The sequence below is a fragment of the Chiloscyllium plagiosum genome, unplaced genomic scaffold (genome assembly GCF_004010195.1).
Source record: "Chiloscyllium plagiosum isolate BGI_BamShark_2017 unplaced genomic scaffold, ASM401019v2 scaf_735, whole genome shotgun sequence".
Taxonomy (NCBI): Eukaryota; Metazoa; Chordata; class Chondrichthyes; order Orectolobiformes; family Hemiscylliidae; genus Chiloscyllium; species Chiloscyllium plagiosum.
In genome coordinates this window covers 19292-24288 of record NW_025213836.1, presented here as the reverse complement: position 1 = coordinate 24288, position 4997 = coordinate 19292, and the positions used below count along the sequence as shown (strand labels likewise).

The following is a 4997-nucleotide window of genomic DNA, read 5'->3' as shown; positions in this document are numbered from 1 at the left end:
GCTCCCTCTACACTGTTCCCCCATCAAACACTCCCAGGACAGGGACTGCACGGGGTTAGATACAGAGTAAAGCTCCCTCTACACTGTCCCCATCAAACACCCCAAGGACAGGGACAGCACGGGGGTTAGATACAGAGTAAAGCTCCCTCTACACTGTCCCCCAGCAAACACTCCCAGGACAGGGACAGCACGGGGTTAGATACAGAGTAAAGCTCTCTCTACACTGTCCCCCAGCAAACACTCCCAGGAAAGGGACAGCACAGGGTTAGACACAGAGTAAAGCTCCTCTTACACCGCCCCCTAGAGGTTGAATTCGGTAACAATGAAGCTGTGGACTGAGTGAGGTGGCCAGGGACAGGAAGGGGCGAGAAACCGAGCGGGACGTTACAACAATTGAGCTCGTGGAGATCGGGCCCGCTCTCGGACTCCATGCCGCCGTTGTCTGTGAGCCACGGTCCGAAATCGTAACTCCTGCCTCTGCAGCGAGACTCAAACCCACGAGTCAGAGGCAAGCGTTTTCGCCGCTGTCTGTCTTCGGGCGATGCTGTTGGTCATGTAGATCCTGCTAATCTGTGGTACCCGCCCTCTCCCTATTGCAGCCTGTCTTCCTCTACTTCAGGACCAGCGATTGGATGGAGACGGTAAGTGCACGTGTGGCGCCAAGTCCCGGATCGTATGCCCCTCGGGCGCGCTCGCTGACCCCTCGCCCCAGCTGACCCTGGGCCGACCTTGGGCGCCATCTTGATGGGGATTGCGCTGAGCTCCACGCCTCAGTCCCTCCGAGCCCCGCATCCTCGTTGGACGGGCACTGGGACCCTGGCACACAGCTGGGCGTGGCACCCGTTGTTGGCATCGCCCAAACCGTCCGCGCCCTCTCCTCCCGACCGGGAGTCGGTGCCAGTCACGCCCTCTGTGTTGGGGGATGGGAGTGTGGGGGAGGCTCGGGTGTTTGTGCATGGGCAGTGGGCATCTATTGCCTAGCCCTTATTCCTCCCCCCCGGGGCAGGTCAACCACACATCGCCGGAAACCAGACCGGGTGTGGTTGGCCATTTCCATAATCCAAGAATCGGGTAGAGTTTTCCAGACAGTAAGACTCCGAGAAAAGTCAAATCCACTGTGGCGGGATTTGAACTTGGCTTCGGGGGTGGGGCGGTGCCCAGTGATAATCCCACCAGCCCATTGGCTGCTCAGAGCAAACCAATGTCTGTCCCAATCCAACATGGCGCCCGGTCCCTCCTCACACCCGCTCTCTCTCTCGCTCTCTCTCTCTCTGGGAACAGACAGCGAGATGTCAACAGTGGTGGGCTGTTAACGTTTCATGACTCTCTCTCTCTCTCTCCCTCCTCACCTGCAGGAGACCTCCGAGACAACATGACTTGGATCCCTCCCACCACCAGAAGGAGAGAATTGATGCCCCCCACCCACCCACCCACCGACCGCGGTGGGCCATCGGGATTTGACCCATCGGGCTTTGACGCCGACCAACGGACTGTCCGCCATCTAACAGCCCCTGACTCAACACCCCCTTCCCGCAGCCCCCCCCGCCCAACCCCACGGTTCCCTCCCAATACTTTGCCCTCTACAACCCTGGATCACGCCAAGAGCTCAACTGGACCGTCATGAGACTGACGTCTCCTGAGCAGCTAGGCCCCTGACCCTTCTCACCAATGTGCACCACCCCCACCTCCCCCCAACAAACCACCCACCTCCACGGTCACAACTGAAGGCAGCCTGGACGTCCACAGACTCGCAGGCACCTGCTCTTCCAGCCCCGCTCGGCCTGAACGATGACCCCTTGCTCCCCTCTTTCATTCTTTGCGTTCTCAGTTGAACTCTTTCCTGACCTATTTTTGACCTCCGCCTCTTCCTGCCTCCTCGCCAGTTGGGAGGATTTCAGTCTTCAGAGCTCCCCTCGGAGTTGGGGACGTCGTGTTGAGGTTGTACAGGACATTGGTGAGGCTTCGTCTGGCGTTCACCGCATCGGTTACTGGCCGCTCGGTTTTGGGAAGGATCTTACGAAACTGGAGAGGGCTCCCAAGAGATTTCCCAGGAATGGCGGGTCCGAGTTACAAGGAGAAATGTCTGGGACGTTTCTCTCTGGAGCGTGGAAAGGGTTACCTTGTGGAAGTGTATGAGGGGTCCAGATAAGGTGAACAGCAAGGGGTCTTTTCCCCAGTTGGGGGGGGGGGGGAACTTCAAGACTAGGGGGCATATTTTGAAGGTAAGAGGAGCAAGATTTAAAAAGGACATGAACATGAGGGGCAATATCTTTTACATGGAGGGTCATTTGTAAGTGGAGTGAACGTCCAGAGCAAATGGAGGATGGGGGTCCAATTACAGCGCTTAAGCGGTAGTTGGATAAGTCCATGAGGCGGAAAGGTTTGGAGGGATTGGGGCCAGGAGCAGGCAGGAGGGACCAGTTTAGTTTGGGATTGGGGTTAGCACGGACGGGATGGGCCGAAGGGTCTGTTTCCCTGCTGTCTGACTCCAGGAGGTGCCAAACAGAGTTTGTTTCACAGGGGAATAGGGAGGCTGCTACGTTGCTGAGGGGTCTGGAGTCATGTGTAGGGCCCAGATCAGGTAAGGGTGGCCAATCTGCCCATCTAAGGGGATATCAGTGACCCAAAGTGAGGCTGTTGCGAATGGCGCACTCAATGCACTCGACTGAGGAAGGTATTTTCTTTATCAACAAAACCCCCCAGAATCGAGCCCTCGCCCACCATCCCACACCCCTACGCGCCAAGTCTGTCTCTCACCCAACCCTCTCCCCCACCCCATGCACCCTCATATGCCGGTGTTCCAACCAATGCCAGTCTAAGCCACCACCCCCCCCCCCGCCCTTACCCACACTAGGGGCTCATTACGCCCTCCTTGACCTGACTTGTAGTCCAACGTAACCCCCACCCTCTCACCTCGCTGCCACACTGCCATTGGTCTTTTTTTTGCCCTAAGTGCCAACTCCGCCAGTCGCCATCCAGGAGCCGGGTCAGGGATTCCTTACCCGTGTCCCTCCGCTTCCGAAGCCAAGCTCGGACTGAGGTGTTCCCGTCCAGTCCTCCGAGAAACGGGTGGCATGGAGCAGGAGCTGATGCCAGCTCATTCAGACTGCCCTGCCAACCAACACGCTGGCACCTTTAAACCCGCTCTCTCTCTCTCCACAACCTGGCACACTGCTGCCCGTCTGACGTCTATCCATCTCCACCTTCAACGCCCTCAAAGGCCGGGCTTCCTCATCTTCCCGGCTTTCGGAATTCCAAAGCCTCTCTGCCCTCCTGTCTGAGATAAGGAGAGCGGATGTGCGCCCGTCCACCGAGGGGGGGGGGCAGTTGAACCCAAATTCCGAGACAACTGAGGCAAGGACCACCCACCCCCCCTCCTCCTGGATTTGAACCCTCTGCCGATAGAGGAGTGACGTTCCATTGGCCCTTCCCTGTGGCTTGCCGGATTAGCTTTCCAAGATTGAGAGGGGGGCGTACCTCGTACGTCCGCACTTTCCAACCACTGACCGTTTCTGGAAATCCACCCGGATTCAGTAACAGGGCTGGAGGGGCTGAACGGCCTCCTCCTGTTTCCGCACCAAGGACGGTCTGACAGGAATGTGAGACCCACCATCCCACAAGTCAGGACGATTTTGGTGGGCTCCTTTATTGAGCCTGGTCGCCTAACGCTGGGTTCATCAAGACTTGCCCACCATCACTTCCTCTCCCCCCATAGGGTGCCAACATGGCGGGTGTTGACGCTATTTTGAGAGATTGGCATTGGAGAAGGAGCGATCAGAGGCTGTTTCTAGTTCAGCGTCCACTGTGGGCCAAATGGCCCCTCTTTATTCAATGTATTTTGTACCATACTGGCTGATTGCTGTTTATATCACCCCACTGGGAGTGCCTCCTGTATTTATATCATCTGTCTGTACATTGTACCCATCCTGACTTTGTAAAGAACTGAAATAAATTCCAACAAGAACCTGTTGATTTGCAAACAGTTCCTTTTCTGGGTATCACTTCTGTCATGGTCCACTGAAAAACGCAGTTCAACATTCCCGAGAAACATTCCATCTCTCTCTCTCTCTCTCTGTATATCTGTGTGTGTCTCTGTCTCTTTCTGTCTCACTGTGTGTCTCTCTGTATCTCTCTGTGACTCTGTCTCTCTCTCTCTATGTGTGTGTCTCTCTGTCTCATCTCTCGCTCTCTGTATCTCTCTCTGTGCTCTGCCTTGCTCTCTATGTGTCCCTCTGTCTCTCTGTCTCTCTCTGTCTCTCTCTCTCTCTGTCTCTCTCTCTCTCACTCTCTCTCTCGGTCTCTCTTTCTGTCTCTCTGTATCTCTGTCTTGCTTACTTAGTCTCTCCTTCTCTGTATGCGTGTGTGTGTGTCTCTCCCTGTCTCTGTCCCTCTCCCTCTGTGTGTGTGTCTCTCTCTCTGTATGTCTGTGTCTCTCTCTTGCTCTCTATGCATCTCTCTGTACCTCTCGCTCTCGATGTGTCTCTCTCTCTGTGTCTCTCCCGCTCTGTCTCTCTCTCTCTCCGTGCGTCTCTCTCTCTCTGTATCTCCCTCTCTCTCTCTCTGTATCTCCCTCTCTCTCTCTCTGTATCTCCCTCTCTCTCTCTCTGTATCTCCCTCTCTCTCTCTCTGTATCTCCCTCTCTCTCTCTCTGTATCTCCCTCTCTCTCTCTCTGTATCTCCCTCTCTCTCTCTCTGTATCTCCCTCTCTCTCTCTCTGTATCTCCCTCTCTCTCTCTCTGTATCTCCCTCTCTCTCTCTCTGTATCTCCCTCTCTCTCTCTCTGTATCTCCCTCTCTCTCTCTCTGTATCTCCCTCTCTCTCTCTCTGTATCTCCCTCTCTCTCTCTCTGTATCTCCCTCTCTCTCTCTCTGTATCTCCCTCTCTCTCTCTCTGTATCTCCCTCTCTCTCTCTCTGTATCTCCCTCTCTCTCTCTCTGTATCTCCCTCTCTCTCTCTCTGTATCTCCCTCTCTCTCTCTCTGTATCTCCCTCTCTCTC

The 4997-nt window shown here is 55.5% G+C and overlaps 1 long non-coding RNA gene across 1 annotated transcript; it reads left to right on the top strand.

Annotated features, from left to right (window-relative positions):
- Nucleotides 1-233: 233 nt before the first annotated feature.
- Nucleotides 234-3968, top strand: LOC122547727. The gene is made up of 2 exons (XR_006311075.1): nucleotides 234-641; nucleotides 1356-3968. It is a non-coding gene; the product is annotated as an uncharacterized LOC122547727 (long non-coding RNA).
- Nucleotides 3969-4997: the final 1029 nt, after the last annotated feature.